The sequence below is a fragment of the Vulpes lagopus genome, chromosome 2 (assembly GCF_018345385.1).
Source record: "Vulpes lagopus strain Blue_001 chromosome 2, ASM1834538v1, whole genome shotgun sequence".
NCBI classification, from domain to species: Eukaryota; Metazoa; Chordata; class Mammalia; order Carnivora; family Canidae; genus Vulpes; species Vulpes lagopus.
The window spans coordinates 145,734,446-145,758,030 of NC_054825.1; the positions used below are offsets into that span (position 1 = coordinate 145,734,446).

The 23,585-nt window shown below is 40.0% G+C and overlaps 1 long non-coding RNA gene across 2 annotated transcripts in view; it reads left to right on the forward strand.

Moving 5' to 3' along the window:
- The window catches only part of LOC121485835, a 96,502-nt gene that overhangs the window by 33,328 nt on the left and 39,589 nt on the right, over window positions 1-23,585 (forward strand). The window contains exons 3-4 of one of the 2 annotated variants that reach the window (XR_005986376.1): window positions 2,950-3,061; window positions 22,981-23,176. The exons of the other annotated variant lie outside the window; for it this stretch is intronic. This is a non-coding gene — a long non-coding RNA (uncharacterized LOC121485835). Of the gene's footprint in view, window positions 1-2,949; window positions 3,062-22,980; window positions 23,177-23,585 lie in introns of those variants that run through there. 2 annotated transcript variants of the gene reach the window in all.

The window sequence follows — 23,585 nt, forward strand, 5'->3', positions numbered from 1 at the left end:
AAATATCACCTCTTCCTTATTTTGGTCTCTGAAAAATAAGGTGTTTCTTTGACTTTCTATATCACCTGTATTAATAACAAACATCTCATTGCAATATAATTAGTTGTTATTAGCCATGTCTCTAACCTGGACTGTGAAATACTTGCAGGAGAGATAATGCCATAGGCAACTTTACAACCTAGATATCCTTGATGCTCTGTGACATTTCTGACACATAGTGGATGCTCATCACACACTTAGCTATGGTTTGAGGGATAAGGAACTTGGACCTGAGAGTATGGAAAGTGATTCCTCAAATAGTAGAGTAGAATTTGTCAAGGGAATTTTATATTAATAATTTCTAGACATTTCCAACTATTAAGTCCAATCACCCATCTATTACTTGATTCTCTTTTACCAAACTCACTCATTTAGTGGACATTTCTTGATGCCTATTATGGGCCAGTACCGTGCTAAGATGTAAGCAACATAAAGAAGAACAAAGCACAATGTCTATTTCTGATAAGATCAAGGGGCTTAGTCTAAGTGTGGGGGAATCCAGTAAGAACAGGCAGTCCCTCTGCAGGATGGCAGGAACTGTGGGACAGGAAGACACAGCGGGTGGTGAGAACACAGAGAAGAGGCAGCAAACCCAGTGTGATGAGTGAAAGAAAGTTTCTCAGAGGTGGTGAGTCCTCCAAGTAAAGAAGACTAGAGCACCTACATTTTCAGAGAACAAAGAAAGCACTGACTTTTCTCAGTTCCAAAATACATTGATTTTGCCAAATAGATTAGCAAGAGATGGAAGACAAAGTGTGTCGCTTGCCACGCTAAGGCACTTTGGTCTTATCCTAAAAGTTGTGGGGAACTGTGAAACATTTCAGACCAAGCAATAATATAACTGACATGTGTCTTTAGAAAAAAATCACCTGGCAGTGGGAAGCGGGGAGACAAGAAGTAGTTCAGTACTTTAGGCAACAGATAATGAAATTTTGGCTGAAGGTTCCACAGTAGAGAATGGGCAGTAGGCAGATATGTGATAAAGTACAGGCATTGGGGTGGGGAGTATGATCAACACAGCCTGGTGACTGAACATGGAGAATGAGATAAACAGGAGGGAGGAATAAAGAGTGACTTCCAGCTCCATGGGATAATGGAATGACAGAGCCATTCACGGAGATACAAAGTACAAGAGGAAGACCAAACTGGTTGGAGGGACAGTGAGTTCACATTTGGAAATGTTTGAGATTGCAGTGCTAGCATTGCATCTAAGAGTAGATACTCCATTTAATCTATTCCAAGTTCAAAGGGGAAAGTTTTGAGTTGGTGACAAAGCATGAAAAGTTAGCAACATATGAATGTTAAGGAAGAGGAGGGAAGAACTAAGGGACAGACCCCTAAGGAATATCCACACAAGACATAAGAAGAAATGCTAGTGAAGTGACCATACAAATGCCCAGATGTCCATATTCACAGAAAAGAAGGCACAAAGCCACAGTGTTCTTAGATACATAGGTACTGGTGATAACCTTTAGGGAGGCAGGGTATGCTAAGGCCACTAAAGAGCAGGAGTGCTGTGTATGAGCTATACATCCACCAGCAGACCCAAGGCTTCTCAATGAATGGTTTTAATGAATGAATAACATGATTTTTAAAAAATCTCCTATATAAAGTCAAGGATATTAAATGTAGTCAAGGGATAGTATGAATGCACATATGAATAGCAATCATTATCCCTTGCATCAAACTGTTTTGAATATTTTCCTCAATGTGCTAGTATTTATATATTTAATTTCATCTAGCTTTTGGCATGTATATTTCCAGATTCTCATTTTGGGGAACACTGCTATACTCCATAAAACTCATTAATAATGTACAAGTCCAAGCATTTCAATTGTCCTGGAATTTCATTATATTTCCTAAAAGAGAGAGAATATGCAAGCAAGAGAATTTAAGCCTTTTCTAAAGACTTACTTTGCAGTTTTCTGCAGCTATTCTTTGGTCTTCATGGCTGGGGAATGTTTATCTATGTATTTATGTAATATGCAGTCCCACAGTATCCAAGCACCTGGAAAATCTAATTAGCTTGGTCTTGATTGACTGTGTGCAGGATAATGCCATAGTCCTCAGTCTGTTCTTCGTCTCCTACAGTGTGCTCACTGATATGAAAATGAAGACACAGTAAGAGTTTCCATGAACAGCTGCCCAACGGGCTTCTTATGGTATCTTGTCCGCACAGAATAATTGCCCATAAATAAGGAGATCTCTCCACCAATCAGGGGCTGGAAAGTAGACTGCACCCGAGGAGAAATCACAGCAGCAGGTTTTATGACTATAACCCAGTTACACCATTAGAGGCAGATCATTTTTCAGCCCTTGCTGGGGTGAGCCCACCAGCAAACCTCATTGCCTAGTTAGAGACTACAGCAAAAGCACCAGAAAGAGGAAATTTGAGGCATGTTTTATTTTGTTTTCTTATCATTTAGCAAAACGCTGCCACCACTTTTGGCACTGGCTTGGAACGTTTATAAAATCTATCCTACAAAAAATGGCCTAAAGTGCCATTTGTACAAGTTGGGAGAATTTCATTGAGACAGTGACTCATGTACCTGAGCAGAGGTAGGTTTACCACAAAGCTGACAAAGCTTAAGCTTTCTGCCCCCTTGCTAGAAAAGACCTCTTCCAAGGTCCTGTATTCATAATGTTGTGGTTATCAGTTTGCATTCTGTACCTAGAATAGGGCTCCAAGAGTTTTATAAGCTTTAGGTCCTGTGAAATCTGGATCTGCCCCTGGGCTTGGGCCAAAAGTTGGTTCTTGCGGCCAAGCCCACTTGTTGTCTAGACTGCCCATCTAGTGACTATATTTTCCAGCCTCGTTAGAAGCCAGGAGAGGGCCATGGGACTAGGATTTTGTCAGTGGGATGTGAACAGAAATAATATGAGTAACTGCTGGGTTTTCCCTTTTCTAAGGATGCATACTCTCCTTTTTGTCATTCCCCTCTTTCTGCTGGCTGGAAAAAGACATTAAGAGGAGCAGCCATCTTGGGACCCAAAGAAGGAAGCCACATGTTAATGGTAGCAGGTAAGGATAGACCACTTACTTCTGGACCATTACTTGGAAGAGATATAAAATCATATTTATTGAAGCCTCTGAACTTTTGAGGTCTCTTTGTTGCAGCAGCTTAGCCTGTACCCCTTCACTGCCAACAGGCCCCACTGGGTCAGGACTCATTTCCAAGGCAATATGAAACAGAGTTGGCACAATAAACCTGAGTCAAAGCCTTTGAGGGTTCTTGTAGAGTCAGAAGACAATACAAATACAAGTGGCCAGGCATGGACTCACAATTAAGAGAGGGCTCAGAGTCAAGAACCTGGTAGACACAGGATAAGAGTGAGAGGCAAGTTAGGGAGGTCCTGGAGAATTGCCTCTTGGTGTCCATGGCTTGAAACTGGGGCTTAGGGAGGTCAGAGAGAGGAATCTGTGTGAGCAAAGTTAGGCAATCAGGCTTTGTACCACTTGGCCCCCATCCACCAGCCTCAGCTGATAGAACCAAAGATGAGAAACTGATCCTAAGCCATAACTTATAGGCTCGCTGGTAGTCCTGCAATGGTTCTTCACACAGATGTATTTTACTCTTAGCAGGACTAACTATCCTAATCACACTCTCATATGGAGTGTAACGGAAAGACCTATAAAGGGTTAGCAGTTGGCAGTGGGAGTAGAAGCCAAAGACACTTAGGAAGAAGATAGTAAGAAAACGGTAAGACAAAGCTACCCCTCTTAGGTTCCCTGACCTTTGGAAGGAGGATCAGAACTACTACCGTATCCCATATTTTGCTAGTTCTTCATGAGATTGTCTGCTTTGCAGCTCTGAGAAGATATCTTGCCATCCTTACCTCCCTGTGTAACCTTCCAATAAGCCCCTTTAATTGAAATAAACTAACTGATTTAAAGGTACAAAGCTGAGATAGCCAGAAAAACCTGCATTGTATTGCCTGTGGATTTTCAATTTTGATCTCAATCTGGATTCACTAGCTTCATGACAGAGCTACCAAATAAGAGTAAAAATAAAACCAGAGTCATTTTCTTTTGGTCACAAGACATGATATTGAAGTTGGAAAAGTCTCCATCCCCTTCTTCTTCTTTTTTTTTTTTATCCATCCCCTTCTTCGTGATTTATCCAGATGAACCCCACAGCAGAATGACACTGGGTCATTGTTTGTGTTCACTGCAGATATAAATTTGCAATAGTTTGTGTGTATTTAGTCTCACTGCTGGAAGAGCTGATGGAACGTTTCATGCTATTCTGGCTCCCTCTCGAGAACATCAGCTCTGTTGGAGGGAGGGGGAGAGGTTTACACGGTGTTCCGAAGATGGCTACTTTAAGAAGCTATTTTCCTGAAAAGGAAAGATGATCGCCTCAGTAACACCTGGCAGGCGTCTATGAAGCTCACAGTCATTTTACTTTATCTGATTTGTCTCTTTGGAGAGAAAAATGAGTGAGCCGAAGAAGCATTCTTTCAATTTCAGAAAATGAGGTCCTCTAGCATTCCTGCCTTATCTATCACTTTTCCTCTGGCCTCATTCTCATCTTCTGCTCAATCAGCCTGTTCAACATCCTTGTTTGTGCTCTGGGGCTATGTGCTTTGGTGTCATGATCTCTGTGTCTGAACATCCATCCTCTGTCAGCCAAGACTCAGCTTCACTGCAGGTCCTATTAGAGTTGAAAGGGAGTGGTGCAGTGGATACTCTTTCTTTGGCTGCTAGAAAATGCTGGCATGTACCACCACATTGCCCCCACAAGACATCTGCAGAGGTAACATGTTCCCAGCCAGGCGTTAAGTGCCTGGAGCAGGGGTCAGCAGACTTTGACCTGGTGGAGAAAATCTAACCTAATGCCTATTTTTGTAAGTCATGTTTTGTTGGAATACAGCCATACCTACTTGTTTCCATTTATGAATGCTCTTGTGGTTCAAAAGCAGAGTTGCGTGGTTGTTTGCAAAGCCTAAATTATGTACTCTCTGGTCTTTTTAACAAGTGTGCTGATCCCTCACAGAGAGGAAAGGGATCATGCCCAATCTAGCATCCAGCACAGTGGAAACACCCAGGAAATTCTTACAGAAGGAAGGATGGAAGGAGGCACAAAGGAGCTACAGTGAATTGCCCTCAAATCACATTTTGCATAATGAGATGTGAGGAAGAATGGGATTCAAATCAGAATATACTCAGGATTGGCAATCTCAGGTAAAGAGCCTGGCAATAAAGGGACTGGGATAAAAGGGGTTATTCTAGTTACTATTGCTGGGTTACAAACTATTCCCAAACCTAATGGCTTAAAATAACCATTTTATTGTATCTCACAATTTTATGGGTGGAAATTTGGACAGGGTTTGGCTAGGTGATCCTTCTGTTCCAGGTAGCATCAATAGAGGTCACTCTGGGTACGAGGCCTGGCAGTTGGGCTGGTTGGAAGGGGCCAACTCAGTGTTACTACTTGCCTGGTACCTTGGTGGGAGTGATCATAAGCCTGGGCTCAGCTGTGGTTGTCCACCAGAGCATCTACATGTGGGCTTTCCCGCACAGCAACCTCAGTGTGGTCAGGCTTCTTATGTGGTAGCTCAGGCCTCTGAGAGCAGGTGTTCTAGTGAATAAGCAAAATGCTGCATCATCTTTTATGACCACAAAGTCACATAATGACACTTCCACCCTATTCTATTGGTTGAAGTGGTCACAAGCCTGCTCAGATTCCAGGAAAGGGGACATAGACCCCACTTCTCAATGGAAAGTGTCAAAGAATTTGCAGCTATGGCTTAAAACCAGCCTGGGAGGGGAGAGGATGGAGTAGCTGGGGGCAGGTAACCAACATTTACTAAAGGCTTTCCACAGTCATTTCACCACAACCTTGTGAGAAAGGTATTATTATTTTCATTTGACAGTTAAAAAGCCCCTCCAAAACTAAATGATTTATAATTAACTTGCACAAAATCACTGAGCGATAGAATTGGGATTTCAACCCAGATTCATCTAATTCCAACTCTGGAACTTTTTCCATTATACCATGATGTCCATCATAAGAAGTAAAGGAGAGTTGATGATGGCAGTCAAGACAATGGTGAGGTTAAAGGGGGGAAAAACCCATGGTCACTGTTGACAGAAGGGGCCTGAGTGTCCTCCTCAGGAGATAAAACCCATAACGATACTCCTGCAACCCCCGTCCCAGAGGTGCCAGATGTCCCTATCTCTTCTCCAATTCCTGATCAGCTATGCCAGGCAGTCTCTGCCTAAGGTCACACACCTTTGATAGTTAAAGAGGGTGATGTTGATGGAACACATCTCCTGTGTAATAGCCAACTCTCACATCGCTGTCTTCAGTGACAGCTTCTCACAAAGGCAGCTATAGGCCACCTCCACTTTGATGTTCCCCCTCCCACACACTTTCTTTTTTTTTTTTTTAAGATTTTATTTATTTATTTATTTATTTATTTATTTATTTATTTATTTATTCATGAAAGACAGAGAGAGAGAGAGAGAGAGAGAGAGAGAGAGAGAGGAGGACACAGGCAGAGGGAGAAGCAGGCTCCATGCCAGGAGCCCAACATGGGACTCAATCCCGGGACTCCAGGATCACGCCCTGGGCCAAAGGCAGGCGCTAAACCACTGAGCCACCCAGGGATCCCCTCCCACACATTTTCTTAGAGCAAGCTTCCACCCTTCCTGCCCTCCTCAGATCCCATACCAGCAAGGAAGACTTCCAGTTTCCAACTCTGCCTGTCAAGACCTTGGAAGCCACTACTCTGTTACTTTGTCCAATAAGTAAACCAATGAACAGATTGAAAAATCCACAACTATTCTTGGATCCTTGGAAGACACAGGGCAAACTGCTGCCCCCAGGGCTGGAGACACAAGGGTGTAGAGGGAGTCATGGTTTTCCAAAGCTGAGACTCACCCATGGACAATGCCACAGAAACTGGTGCTGGGGAGGAGAACCTGAACTGTCATTGGAGTTGCTGCAGGTTCACTGTGGACAAATCTGAGATTCAAAAACTCCAGAGGGGCCCTGCTTGGGGTCTCCACAATATTGTGAAATCGACCTCTAGGAGCTCAAATAGGTTCCCACAGTAAATATTGAGAAAAATCCCCCTGGGCTTTCAGCAGGAGGCAGTGAAAAGGAGTAATTTTGAAATAAACCAGAGCACCCTGGCGTGTCCTCAGAAGCCAGACCTGCCAGGGTATTACCAAAGCCTAACTCATCTAAGGGGGAAATATCCAACTCCAGGCCAGTCTAGCCATTCTGTCCCATGTAAAAGAGCAAAAAACTTCATGAGGTTCACAGTCCAGAGGCCCAGGTTCACTGAAAGACTGAGACCTAATCACAGGTCTGTAGAATGCTTCCCCTCCCCGACACTCAACACCACATTATGAAATGCCTATTTACAGCAGCAGTTCCTTTTACCTGGTACATCATGTCTGGCTATCAAGAAAAAAATTACAAGGCATACTGAAAGGCAAAACAAAACAAAACAAAACAAAAAACAACCCCCCCCCCAATATCAAGAGACAGAGCAAGCATCAGAATCAGACATGGCAGGGTTGTTGGAAATTCCAGACCAGCAAATCCTTACTATTTCCCTTCTTCTTCTGATGGTGAGAAGATGGCGTAGCATGATAGGTGAGCACCTGGGCTTTGGTACCGTGCTGCCTGAGTTTGAGTCATTTGGCTTTTTCCTTAGTTATTTGATTTTAGGCACATTATTTTTATCTCAGTGAGTGTTAGCTTTCTCAACTGTAAGATGGCAACAATAATAGTATCTTCTTATAGTGCTTTTAGGAGAATTGAGTGAATTGAATTAAAGTGCTTAGAATAGCACTTGGCACATAAGAGGCATGCAACAAATGATAACTCTCACTATGTCCAATCAATCTCAAGTTCTGGTAGTTTTTTTTTTATTATTATTCAAGGCCCTTTCTGTTACCGCCATCACCAACTTAGCCTGGGTCCTAATGACCTTATCCTTATATAACTGTTATCACTTCAAAACAAAGGATGATTGTGTTCTCATTTCTATATTCTGAACATAGCTAGCTGAGAACCTGCACCATTTACTGACTGTACATACTGCACAGCACTAAGCATTTTAGAGACATCATCTATTACCTTTATGATACCTGTCTAAGCTATTATCCCCCTTTTACAGATGGAAATATTAGACTCAGAGAAGTAACTTACACAAGGTCACACATCTGGTAAGTGGCAGAGTCAAGTGATGCTTTATTACACCATACTTTACTCTTTATTACAGCATGAGACTTTGACATTCATCATGTCATCTCCCTGCTTCAGTAAATAAATGAACAAACAAACCAATCACTCAGAGGAAAGAGAGCTAGAAACCTTTCAAAGTGTTTTCTATTATATATAGGGCTTATTTTTATTTATTATTTTATTTTAAAAAATATTTTATTTATTTATTCATGAGAGACACAGAGAAAGGCAGAGACACAGGCAGAAGGAGAAGCAGTCTTCCTGCAGGGAGCCTGATGCGGGACTTGATCCCAGGACCCCAGGATCATGACGTGAGCCAAAGGCAGACGCTCAACCACTGAGCCACCCAAGTGTCCCCAAGATTTCTTTTAACCTAACATTTAAACACATGATAATTTAGCCCCTAAATAATTTTCAATCTAAGTTTTGGTACTTAGCCCAAATCCTCTATTATAGGCTAATCCTATTCACTACCTCACCACAGACCACAACGAATTTCCATTCCAAATATTTGTGACAATTATCCAAATGGAACGTCAGCTTCACATCCATTTAGCCAAATTGTATCCACCATTCAGATCATACGTCATGCATGTGGTCAGCTTAACTGTCTAGAACCCCAGAAGTGTCTGAGATTTTTGCCTTACTTGAAAGCTAACAATTCAGCTAGCTACAGTTTCATGGATATGTCAGGAGACATAGAACTCTTGGGTCAGAGACAAAGGATAGTTCTTTTACTCATAACAATAGTAGCAGCTAGAATATAAACCTTTTTGTTCTAGTTCCTCAAGTGTCAATATCCTTAGGGCAATGTGAAGAGGACCAGGTGACACCTGCATGCACAGTAGAAGAACACAGAGGTTAAGAAACATGAATCATTTATAATGGACAGTAAACATGCCTCCCTTTTATTCTCTTATCTTCCAACATTGTAAGCAAATCTACACTTTGCTTCAGAGAGACGTTGTCTCTCTGCCAATGCTGCTCACTCTACAAATAACCTTGAAGAGATAGTCCTGTACAAAGGTAGTGAATGTGTCTTCTCACAAGATGTGCAGAAGCATGAGTCTCATGGAGAACAGTCTCTCAACACTGATAGCCTAGTCTACATTGGTTTGGCCCTCCTCTTCAGCTCTAATGTGGTAATTCCCTAGGCTGAGTAATGTGCAAAGCTCTTCTGAAAGGACGAAGTCTCATAGACTTCCCAGGGTTCACTTGAGCACTTTCACTGTCACATTAAGTACAAGTAAACCTAGGCATAGTCTCATTGTGTCCATAGCTCTTACACACTAGACAAAGGTGGAAAAATGTGCAAGTTGAATGTAAACCAAAATAAGAAAGCCAATCAATTTTCTATTTGTAATATTAAATTAACAATATAGAAATTACTGTTTGGCTAAAACTAAATTGTTGAGGTAGGCTTTAGTAGCAAAAAGACAACCAACTTTCAGTTCTACCCCCCAGGCCCCAGGGAGGGGAGAAGGGTTAGAGGTTGAATCAATTACTAATGGCCTGATTTAATCAAGCATGCCTATGTAATGAGGCCTCCTCAAAAACCCAAGAGAATGCAGTTCGAAGAGCTTCCAGGTTGGTGAATGCATCTACACTTTGGGAGGGTGGTGCATCCCAGTTCCATGGGGACAGACGTGCCTGGGTTTGGGACCCTTCCAAACCTTGCCCTAAGTATCCCTTTATCTGGTGGTTCTTCTGTATCCTTTATAATGTTCTTACAATAAACTGGTAAACACACAAAAAAGTCCAGATCTACATTAATCTGGCTCTTGATTTCTGTTTCAGCAATACCAATGTGAATAATGCCTATTTGCAAAGTTTTTTTGCATAAAATCATATTAATAACAATGTTTTGTTTCATTAATTGAGGGTAATAATATATTTAATCAAAATTAAAAGGCAATTGCAATATTGCATTTCTTTATAAACTCTAAAAAGTTATCATACTCACTTATAATTTGTTAGCTCTACCTGAATTACCAAAATCTGGACCAAATGCATTTCTCTAATTATTGGTGGCATCAATAGAGGAAAATAATGTCTCAAGTATTTTTACCCAGCAGAGGCCAAAAACAAATTTCTGGTTTTATTAAAGAGTTAACTACCAGAGTGTTGACAGAATCTGGTAAATATGAGAAATAGAATGTTTTAAAAACAATTTGATCTCAAGTCAAGTTTTCTTTATATCACAACCTCTATGATTTCAACCTAGGATGTTCAAACTCCTGTGAAACCTTCACTCGCACAGAGGAGTCACATGTCCTCCTCTGCTGATTCCTTAGCTCCAAAACCTCACTTACATTTTACACCTACTGGCAGCAATCACAATAGTACATTATTGCAAATCCTCAGTATTGTCATGATGGCCAACTTAAATCTCAATTAATGAAATAACAGAGGGACTAAAGTCTTATCCTGGAGAAAGGTTTCCAATGACAAATTATGACCACCCAGGACTTTGACATGAGGACAGTGGCAGACACAGCACTATAACTGACCCACCTAACAGTGGCCAGACACTAAAAGTCAATAAAATTCAAATTCTCTAACTCGAGGGAATCGCTTAGCAATTACATACCCACAAATGACATATTATGTAGAATGTACTTAAATCATTTACTGGGTTATCATATTAAGAAAAAAATAATATCTAAATATCCTTATTGAGCACTGAGAACCAAGAATCTGTCCACACATCTCTAGGGGTTCAAGGACTACAGTGAGAGACCCATTGCTCCAAAGCATCTTTGCCAGTAGCTTTCGCTGTCTGGTCTTTCCTTATCTTCACTTCCTTCTTGGCTATTTCCAATCTCCAGTTTCTGTTTCCTTTCTGCTTCTGCAGTGCTCACTGACCTTTCTCCTTCCTCTTTTTCACTTTTATCATTCCTGGTGGAGAACTTCTCCGTCTAATCTGGCCCTCTTCCTCCTGAGTAGATGTTCCCTTGGCAATTACCTGAGATGCTTCACAACAGCGAGTGATTTCCTTGACTTATGAGAAATGTTGGCAAAGAGACATCAAGGGATTTGCTTGAAATCACTCCTAGGCCAGGGACCAATGCCACCCCTCTCACCTCCTTTTCCCAACCCTCCCCCCGCCCATAGACTTTGCTGAGTCCCTGAAGTCCTTACCACATAGCATGGTGAGCACCAGTCTCTGAAAAGACCTAGTGCCAATAATGGGGGGGAGGGGTACAAGTAATCACAGTACTTTTTTTGGTTGTTGTTTGTTGAGATGAGGGGCATTTAGACATTTTTTTGACAATTGTGGTAAGATATACATAACATAAAATTGATCATTTTAACCATTTTTAAGTGTATAACTCGATAGCAGTAAGAACATTCACATTATTGAGCAACCATTCTCCAGAACTTTCATCTTGCAAAACTGAAATTCTATACCCATTGAACAACTCCCCTCGATTCTCAACTCCCCCCAACCCCTAGCAACCACTATCCTACATTTTGTCTTCATGAATTTGACTGCTTTAGGTATTTTATACAAATGGAATCATACAGTTTGTATCTTTTTGTGACTGGCCCTTCTCCCTTTAACATAAAATAACCCCCATTCCCACCCCACATACACACACCAGACTAGCCTTAGACAATCACCAGTCTTGGAAACATCACTTGAAGGCTGTATGTAAGATCTTTCCTGTTCTGAACTCCCACACATCCTGGTTCCCATCATGCCGATCTGTCAACAAGTTGAAATACTGACTCCATTCCCTTTGGTTTCCCAGGCTGAAAGAGATTTGATTAAACTTGAAGGAAATAACTCTTTTTTAAAAATTTTTATTTATTTATGATAGTCACAGAGAGAGAGAGAGAGAGAGAGAGAGAGAGAGAGGCAGAGACACAGGCAGAGGGAGAAGCAGGCTCCATGCACCAGGAGCCCGACGTGGGACTCGATCCCGGGTCTGCAGGATCGCGCCCTGGGCCAAAGGCAGGCGCCAAACTGCTGTGCCACCCAGGGATCCCGGAAATAACTCTTTTTATCCATAAAATGATGAGCAATGTTTTTTACCCTTATTTGGGTTTTGGGTAAGAACTTTTGAGAACCTGATGAAAACTATATACCCCTCCCAGAAAAATACACAGGCACACATACTTTTGCATAGAGTTTCCTGGGCTTGTATGCCCTGATTTATTTATTTTTAAATATTTTATTTATTTATTCATGAGAGATACAGAGAGAGAGAGGCAGAGACACAGGCGGAAGGAGAAGCAGTCTCCCTGCGGGGAGCCTGATGCGGAACTCGATCCCAGGACCCCGGGATCATAACGTGAGCCAAAGGCAGAACCACTGAGCCATCCAGTTGTCCCTATGTGCTGTGATTTAAGTTTAGTCCCCTCAAGAGCAGACCCTAAGATAAGGATTTGAGTACAAGTAGTTTATTTGGGAGGTAATTTCAGGAAACATGAGGAAGTGAACCAGAGAAGGGAAGAAACCCAATAAAGGATGAGTTTGTTAATTAGCAGGCACCACCGTGGCTAACAGAGGCTCAGTTTTACTGGAGACCCTCTGAGATGATGTGTAAAACATACCTTGGAATTGTGGAGTTAACCTTCCAGCTATCCCAGCCTGCTGTGCCCTTGAGTAAGCATGGTCCTCCAGCCACAGAAAGCCCTAAGGCAGAAGAGACAGGTGTTTGAGAAGGCTTCGGGGTATATGAAATTGTTCACTGAAGCTGAAAGTAACCTTTGGAAGATCCCAGGGCATGTGGGTGGGGTATTAACACTGACATACATCCTGGAAAGCTCATCCATGCATACTACTTCAGAGTCTTTGGAAAAGGTTTACTAATATGCCTTCCAGCTGCAACAGTCTGCTTTTCTGGTCAAGCAGTGGATAGCTAGGCCTGCACTCTCAGGCCTAATTTTTTGAGCAGACATTCAAGTGAGCCTGCTCCCCAGCAGCCTATAATAGACATCCATGCTGAGATTGTACCCAGCCTGCACAGCTGAACACAGACTCATCTGCCCATGGGATCCAGCTATCATTAGGTCCATTTCGACAATAGTGAGCAACAAGGCCCTACCCAGTGGGTTCATTGCTTAATTCCACGGTTTACGAGAATGATATGCATGGTGGGGATCTGCAAAAAGCTAAATGGAAATGGCCTCATTGCCACGTCAGATTGTATTCTCTGTTATTCATTTCCTCTGCCTTATAGTTAAAGCAGGTGGTCAGTTTCATTAAGGAATGGACCAGCAACAACATGGGGACCTTAAAGATAGAATGAGAGTAAAAAAACCCAAAACTCCCAGGCATGAACATAAGGACTTTTTTGGTGGTGGTTTTCTGGACTGTCACCTTGTAGGAGGTGGAAGAGAGCAGAAAACTTAGACAAGAGCTGAGATCTTGGGTTCTGTTGAGGGTTGCACTGTATCCCTCCAAAAGATTTTGAAGTCCTAATCACAGTATTCCTGAATGTGACCTTATTTGGAAATAATCTTTGCAGATAGCCAAGTTAATGAGGTCATTAGGGTGGGCCCCAATGTAATATGATGGGATCCTTATAAAGAAAAGGAATTTAGACCTAGAGACAAACACATGGAAGGAAAGCAATGTGAAGACGCAGGGAGAATGCCACCTACAAGCCAAAGAACACCTGAGAACAGATTCTCCATCACAGCCCTCGGAAAGAAGCAACCCTGTTGATACCTTGATCCCATACTTCTGCCTCTGGACTGTCAGACAGTAAATCTCCGTTATTTAAGCCATTGTTTGTGGTGCTTTGCTACAGCAGCTCTAGGAAATTAACAAAGGCTCAAATAAGACAATTCAAGGTTAAGTCTGGGGAGAGAGATGGGGCCGTGAGAAGAGTAAAGAAGATAACATAATATGGTTAAAGAACACAACAGGAAGTGATGTTGGGAGTCTGAACCATCACATCATGTATCTCAGAGTCACCAGGGGTCAGGGACCAGACTCAAGAAAGTTAAGACTAGGTATTGGCAGTCAGAGAAGGATACACTATCCACAAATGGGGGTCTTGTTCTCCTTTCCTGTTAATGCCCTCTACCTTTCTCCACCACTTTATGGAGCTGACCTCTTGAAGAGTTCTGCATCCTCTCTCCCCCTTGCCCTGACTGTGCTTAAGGGCCTTCCATGAACCCATTATCCCACCAGAGTGTCCCTCTGCATTGTAATTGCCTCCCCAGTGGTCTCCCAATTAGGCTGTTCATCTCTTTGAGATGAAGGACTGGGTCTTTTCCATTATTGCATCCCCAGCATCAGATACTATACCTGATGCATTATAGGGAGATTCCATAAATATTTGTTGGATAACTGGATGGATGGATGGATGGATGGATGGATGGATGATGGATGGATGGGTGGGTGGATGAAGGCATGAAAGGCATGGACTTGATATTTTTTCCCATTTTAAAATTTTATTTAAATTCAATTTGTCAACATATAATACCCACAGCTCATCTCATCGTTCACCCTTCTTAATGCCCATCACCCAGTTACCATATCTCCCCATCCACCTCCCCTTCTGCAACCCTTTGTTTCCCAGAGTTAGGAGTCTCTCATGGTTTGTCTTCCTCTCTAGTTTTTCCCGACTCAGTTTCCCCCTCTTACCTTATGGTCCTTTTCACTATTTCTTACATTCCACATATGAGTGAAACCATATGATAATTGTCTTTCTCTGATTGACTTATTTCACTCAGCATCATACCCTCCAGTTCCATCCACATCAATGTAAATGGTAGGTACTCATCTTTTCTGATGGCTGAGTAATATTCCATTGTATATATATACCACATCTTTTTTTATCCATTCATCTGTTGAAGGACATCATGGCTCCTTCCACAGTTTGGCTATTGTGGACATTGCTGCTATGAACATGAGGGTGCAGGTGTCTCATTATTTCACTCCATCAGTATCTTTGGGGAAATAACTCAGTAGTGCAATTGCTGGTTCATAGGGTAGCTCTATTACTTCCAAAGGGAGGAACTAGATAGGATTGGCTACACAATTCTGCTTAAATGTGAAATAAGGTAGTCATATGGTATAACTCTATTTCTTCCTAATGCTAATCTGAAAATGACTGTATTTTATAGAGAGTCTGAAAAGTAAAAACAAAACAAAACAAAACAAAAAACTGGCCTCTACTTCTGGCAGAATGATCCATTAGTGTTCTGAAATACTTTTATACAAAATTCTCAGATGCTGAGTAAATTGCAAAAAGCATGGCAATTAATGCATTCCTAAGCTTAAAGTAACAGAAATCTCTGCAGTCAAAAAAATGAAAAGCAGGTATATGATATATAAATATTTTCTGCCATTCTGTGGCTTGTCTACATGCATTCTCTTAATGCTGCCTTTTGGATGAACTGATTTTTTTTTTTTTTTACAAAGCCCAACTTAATAATTTTTTTGTTTTATTGTTTGTGCTTTTTGTATTCTGGGCACGGACTTGATATTAAGACAAATATTAGCTTGCATCTTGGGGCCATTTAGATATCTTCTGGGCTTGAGATAGGATGGAGCTTCCTAGGTAAGAATTTGGTCAGCAGGACCAACAGTTGGGAAGGGCTGACAGGTTGAACATTGCAATATTATGACTAGAGTCGTGTAGCATTCATTCATTTACCCATTCCTGCTCAAACATAGTTGGAACACTATAGTTTTCTAGACACTTAGGGATATGAAGATGGGGACAGCAAAATTCCCTTTACATATTGCTGGAGGGAGAGATTTGTAAGTAAGGAAAGGGAAAGGATGTATTCCCAAAGATGTGTGTCTCATCATTTATATATAATATCTGAAAGTTGGAGTAAACCTCAGTGCCCATCCACAGAGATAAATGGTTAATTATAATACGGTATATTAATCTGATGAAATATCATGCAGCAAATAAAAAGAAAATCTTCAGGTAATATTTCAATTAAAACTAATTTAGGCTATGACTAACAGAAAATTTGACATTAGGGTGGCTGTGACTGATATAAAACCAGAAATTAGAATAGTCTAAACAAATATATTTCTTTTCATGTAAACAAAGCCAGAGGTAAGCAGCTTGATAGGGTGGCTCAACCATCATCAACCTAGCTCCTTCTCTTGCTATTCCTCTATCCATAGAATGTGACTCCTCCTTCATGGCCCAAGAACTGCTGCTAGAGCCCCAGCTATCACCTCTGCATTCCAGGCACTAGGAAGAAGAAATGGATAAAGAAGGCAAAGTCTCTTTTATAGATACTTTCAAGAAGTTGCATGTGATGTTTATTTCATCTGTATCAGAGTTCAGGTAGAAAGATGAATTGTTACAAGTGTTATGGGATAAAGGATCTATTATGGATAAATAGACTTTACACTGTATGGGAAGAGTTGTAGAGAGTTGGAGGGTCAGAGAAGCTGTCACCAACTGGTCATTTTGAAAAGCCAAGCATATCAAGCTACTGGAAGGGGGCTGAGGTCTGTAGGAAGCTGCTACCCCCTCTGGAGGATCCTAATTAAGCACCTGGAGGGGAACCAGTGGCTGTTGTTGGTCAGTAGGGCCAGAAGTTCAGAAGAGGAGCTGGACATACAATGGAAGAGAGTGAGTTACAGCTGGAAACTGTTGGACACCTCTGCATCCATCTGTCACCATATTGGAAAACAAAGAACAAAATGACGATTACAGACTAATGACCACTGCCTTACTTCTGCCTCCTAAATTTCATACAAGATCCTTTTTTGGCCAACTACAACCTGGAACCACACACAAAATGTAATTCTGGGAACCAGCTCCCAGTTTAACCAAGGTGGTGCAGTACAAACCACCACGATTCCCTCTACATCACCCTGGCATGCATATACAAGTCTCTGTCTCTCTCTTCTTAAACCACATTTAATTTTTAAGTAGAGACAATGGTGCAATCATGCTTCCATATAACCTGATGCAGCTATCCCTCATACAGCTGGAAAATGTAAACCCTTCCCCCAAAAGAGGATACACAGAAGTTCATGTGTCACTTGTGTCCATCACTTGGATAATAGTCCAACCTCTGCTCACTCAGTTACACTTTGCCTTAAGCCCTTAACTTAAACACTGAGATATAAAGTTAAATGCTATTAACACATCCTATGTTAAAAAGTAGGAGAATTAGAAAAGATTACAGTGTGTAATGTTTATTATGAACATGTTCATATTAAAGCAAGGAGCAGTCATAAAGACTCACAGTCCTCGTTTCTACAACTGGTCACATAGTCATAGCTGGTACTTATTACTTTTCTCTTTCATGACATAGTCTGTATTTTCTCTTCCCTCAGCAAGCAGTGCAGCTGGTCATAATCTTGCATGACACAGTGAATCAGCCTTCATTCCAGAAGGGTCTGGGCCATGAGCAATCCTAGTTGTATTGGATTTTGTAGTTTTCCATTAACATTTATCATAGGAGATAGGATGGCTAACAGGTAGCCTAAAAGATCTCCTATGTTTCAGACATACTCTTCCCTGACCCCACCTTGATAGTCTCCTTGATGGTCATGATCAATCAATCACCCAAGCCAGTAAATACTGAGACTTTTTTTTTTTTTTTTTGGTTAATTTGTTCTTTGGCATGAGTTGCCTAAAATGATCAGTAGAGCATGTCAGTTTCCAGTTAAAAACCCACTGCTGTGTTTCCTGGTGGAAACATTATTGCCTTGGAATTTTTTTTTTTCTAAACCAAGAAATCCCAAAGTTTTGGTGACAAAATCAAACATTTTACTAATGGATTATTAGGGATAGAAGAGAAAGGACCCACTCCCATTTCTATCCCTTGGACTTGGCTATAAGAGAAACATTGCCATATACTGGTTGGTAATTTAGAGTATATATTGCATTCTGGTGGATGTTTCCCTGACTTTGAAAAGTGTCACCACATAGCTGACACCATAACTGAATCTTTTTTTTCAATCTGAGATATAGTTGACAATTAAAAATTGTATATATTTAAGGTATACAACTTGATGATTTAATATATGTATATTTTGTAAAATATTTATTACAATCAAGCTAATTAACATATGTATCAGGGATCCCTTGATGGCTCAGCAGTTTAGTGCCTGCCTTCGGCCCAGGTTGTGATCCTAGAGTCCTGGGATCAAGTCTCACATCAGGCTCCCTGCATGGAGCCTGCTTCTCCCTCTGCCTGTGTCTTTCTCTCTCTCTCTCTCTCTCTCTCTCTCTCTCTCTCTCCCTCTCTGTCTCTCATGAATAAATAAATAAAATCTTTAAAAAATATGTATCACTTCACAGGGTTATAATTATTAAGTGCACAGTGAGAACAGTTGAGATCTACCCTCTTAGCAAATTTCAATTATATGATGCAATACTGTTAGTTATATAGCCACACTGTTGTGCATTAGATCTCCAGAATTTGTCTGACATAACTGAAACTTTGTACTCCTGAGCCAACATCTCCCCATAACCTCCTTCCCTTGGCCTCTGTTTCTGAGTCTGACATTTTTCAGTTCTGCATATAAGATCTGCAGTATTTGTCTTTTTGTGTCTGGTTTATTTCACATAGTGTATGTCCTCCAGGTTCATCCATTGCTGCAAATGGCAGAATTTCCTTCTTTTTCAGGGGTGAATAATATTCCAATTATACTTACGTATATATGCATATAACATTTTCCCTCCATATATCTATCATATGAAATATACATATTTCTCCACATTTTCTTTATCCATTAATCCATCAATGGACGCTTAGCTTGTTTTCATATTTTAGCTATTGTAAATAATTCTTACATCAACATGGAAGTGTAGATATGTCTTCAAGATATTGCTTTCATTTCCTTTAAATAAATATCCATAAGTCAGGTTGCCAGATCATATGATAGTCCTATTTTTAATTTTTGGAGCAGCCTCAAAATTATTTTCTTATTTTCTTTTTTTTTTAAGATTGATTGATTGATTGATTGATTGATTTATGGTAGACACAGAGAGAAAGAGAGGCAGAGACACAGGCAGAGGGAGAAGCAGGCTCCATGCCGGGAGCCCGATGTGGGACTCGATCCCGGGACTCCAGGATTGCACCCCAGGCCAAAGGCAGGTGCCAAACTGCCGAGCTACCCAGGGATCCCCCTCAAAATTATTTTCCATAATAACTATGCCAATCTGCATTCCCACCAATGGCATACAAGAATTTCCTTTTTTCCACATCCCTACCAGCACTTGTTGTCTTTTGGTTTGTTTGTTTGTTTGTTTGATGACATAGTCTGGCAAGTATGCGGTAATATCTTATTGTGGCTTTGATCTGCATTTCCCTGACAATTAGAGATGTTCAGCACCTCGTCACATACCAGTTGGTCATTTTATGATTTTCTTTTGAGGAATGTACACTCAGTCCTTTGCCAATTTTTAACTGGGTTTTTTTTCTTGCCATTGAGTTGTATCCTTATAAATTTTGGATATTAGCTCCTTATCTAAAATATATTGTTTGCAAGCATTTTCTCCCATTTCACAGGCTGTCTTCTGATTCTGTTGATGGTTTCCTTTGCTGTGCAGAAGCTTTTTAGTTTGATGCTACCTCATTTGCTACTTTTGTTTTAGTTGCCTGTACTTTAGTTGTATTCAAAAAGCCATTGCCCAGACCTGTATCCAAAAGCTTTTCTCCATTTTTCTTCTGGAAGTTTTATGGTTTCATGTCTTATGTGTAAGTCCTTAATCTATTTAGAATTGATTTTTATATGTGGTATAAGGTAAGGATCCAATTTCATTCTTCTCCACGTGGATATCCAGTGTGCCTAACATTGTTTATCAAAAAGAATACTCTTTATTGTGTGCTCTTGGTACTTTTGTCAAAGATCAATTGACTATATATATATCTATATATCAGTTGACTATATATATATATATACACACATACATATATATATACGGATTTATTTCTGGGTATTCTATTCTGTTCCATTGGTATGTGTGTGTGTGTGTGTGTGTGTGTGTGTGTGTGTGTGTATTAATGCCACTTCCACATTATTTTGATTGCTTTAGTTTTATGATATATTTTGAAATCACGGAGTATGATGCCTCCACCAACTATGTTCTTGATGAAGATTGCTTTGACTACTCAGGATCTTTGGTGATTCTATATGAATGTTAGGATTATTTTTTTTTCTATTTCTATAAAGAATGCCTGTGGGATTTTAGTAGGGATTGCCTTGAATCTGTAGATCACTTTGGGTACTATGGACATTTTAATAATATGAATTCTTCAATATATGAACATGGAATGTCTTTATATTTATCTGTGTCTTTAATTTTCTTCATCAATGTTTAATTATTTTCAGGGTTTAAATCTTTCACCACTTTGGTAAAGTTTGCACCTAAGTATTTTATTCTCTTTTTTCTATTATGAATGAGACTGATTTCTTGATTTCCTTTTTTTGATAGTTCATTGTTTTTATACAGAAATGCAACTGAATTTGAATATTGATTTTGTATCCTTCAACTTCATTGAATATATTTATTAATTCTAATTTTTTGGTTGAATTTTTAGGCTTTTCTATGTATATGATCATATCATGTGCAAAGACAGATAGCTTTACTTCTTTCTTTCTGATATAGATGCCTTTTATCTTTTCTTGTCTAATTGCCCTGACAAGAACTTCTAGTACTCTGTTGAAAAAAAGTGGCCAGGGTGAGCATCATTTTTTTTTTTTAAATAATGATGTTCATGAGGGAGGCACTTTTATTTTATTTTATTTATTTATTCATGATAGAAAGAGAGAGAGAGAAGGGCAGAGACACAGGCAGAGGAAGAAGCAGACTCCATGCAGGGAACCCGACGTGGGACTCAATCCTGGGTCTCCAGGATCACACCCTGGGCCAAAAGCAGGTGCTAAACTGCTGAGCCACCCAGGGATCCCAAGGGTGGGCATCTTTGCTTTGGATCTTAGAGGGAAATTTTTCAGTTTTCAGGCAGGTTGGCAATGCAGAACTAATGTCTATAGAGGATCATCTTCTTCTTTTTAAAAAATGGGATCAATTATGGTAGCTGGCTTAGAACTGGACTCCTTGGCTTTTCTTGGTTGAAGGGGCAACCAACTTTTCCTCCTATTTATTCCATGAACTTTGCTTCAGATAAGTTCTCAAATGAATTGACCTTAAGTATAGGTACATGGTCTCTTCTTCTTAAAAATTTAAGAGATTATTTTTTAGACCACTTTTAGGTACACGGCAAAATCAAGCAGAAAGTACACATATGCCCCCATATATGCATAGATTCCCCCATTGCCATATCCTTCGTCAAAGATACATTTGTTACTGTTGATGAATCTACAATGACACATCATTATCACCTAAAGCCCATACTTTACTATGCTCCCTCATGAGAACCTCTGGCAACCACTGATCATTTTACCATCCCCAGAATTTTGCCTTTTTCAGAATGCTAGTTAATTGTATAATATATATAGTCTTTTCAGATTGGCTTCTTTCACTTAGGAATATGCATTTAGGTTTCCTTCATGTGTCTTCATGGCTTGATACTTCACTTTTTTTTTAGTGCTGAATAACACTCCTTCATCTGGATGGACCATGGTATATTTATAATCTATTTACCTACTAAAAGACATCTTGCTTGCTTCAAAGTTTTGGGAATTATGAATAAAGCTGCTATAGATATCCATGTGCAGTTTTCTGTGTAAAAATAAGTTTTCAACTACTTTGGGTAAATACCAGGGTACATTATTATTCAATAAGGGTATGTTTCATTTCCTAAGAAACCAGTAAACTATCTTCCAAAGTGGCCACACCATTTTACATTCCCACCAGCAATGAACGAGGATTCCTATCACTCTACATTGTGTTCCTAACATTGTTTATTAAAGAGACTATTCTTTGATAGTTGTTAGCGTTCTGAATTTGGTGTTGTTAATGTTCTGAATTCTGGCCATTCTAACAGGTACATAGTTGTCTCCCCCAACACACACACCCTCTTTAACTTAATATTGACTATTTCCTTGTTATGGAGCTATACGTAAACTCTCCTATTTCACATTGCCCATTTTTCTATGAATGAAGGAATAATATTTTTATAACCTGTTCCCCTCCCTCTGAATGTTTTATGAAAAGAAAGTAAACGTTACTAAAGAAAATTCAAGAAGTGAAAGGAAAATTGAATTTTCCTTCCTCAGAGAAGAAGTTTAAATCAATCATCCTTGAGAAAAATCTAAATGGTCCAAATTGCCTGGAGCCATTTTTTGTAAGATTGGATTTGCCAGTTCCAATAATTGGTAAAACTCACTAGTAAAATTATTTGGATCCAGTTATGGTTCTTTGCTTTTTATTTCTCATTCTCTAACTATCTTCTTCCCCTTCTTCTCCTTTTTGACATGGGGTGGGGGATGTTGGGTAGATTCTTAATACAGATTGAATTTCTCTAATGAATCTAAGTTCATTTGTGTTTCTATTTTTTTCTGAATCATTTCTACAAAATTATATTTTCCTGGGAAATCCATTTTGTGTAAACTTTTAAACTTGTTTAAAGTTCACATTTTCCTTTATTTTAATATCTGTTTTATTCCCTGTTCCATCTTAACATATATATATTTGTGCTCTATCTCTATCCTTTTTATTTTTTTCAACTTTTCCCCAAATGTGTCTACTTTATTAAACTTATAATATTTGATTTGGTTGATCCTCTCTCTTGTATTTAATAGAAGGAAATACTTATGATTTACATGTGATTAGATTTTCCTAAATAATCCTAACTTTTTCCCTCATTCCTTACTCCTCTACAGAAAGGCGAGCTTGAGAATCCATTGTTGGGACTCATTTCTTGATTGAGTGAATGTTCACCATCAAAAATCTTAAACACCGGGATCCCTGGGTGGTGCAGCGGTTTGGCGCCTGCCTTTGGCCCAGGGCGCGATCCTGGAGACCGGGGATCGAGTCCCGCGTCGGGCTCCCGGTGCATGGAGCCTGCATCTCCCTCTGCCTGTGTCTCTGCCTCTCTCTCTCTCTGTGTGACTATCATAAATAAATAAAAAATTAAATAAATAAATCAATTAAATAAATAAAAAGATTATGAAAGCAGTTCCTCATTGCTGTTCCTGAACATGACAATAGTTACTTTCACTGGTCATTATATGTTGCTCTGCTTAATTAATACATGTCATTCCCACTGCCTTCTGGGTTTCCTAAGTGTCTTTGATGTTTTTAACTAACAAGACAACAAAATATTTTATTTTAAGTACTGTGTGTGTGTGTATATATATAACTTACCAAGATAAATTAAGACACCTAAAGTTAATAATAATCCCTTGATCTTGATATCACTAGACAGCCTGTGTTCACATTTTTCTGACTGTATATGTTTGTTGTTGTTGTGGGGTTTTTTGACACT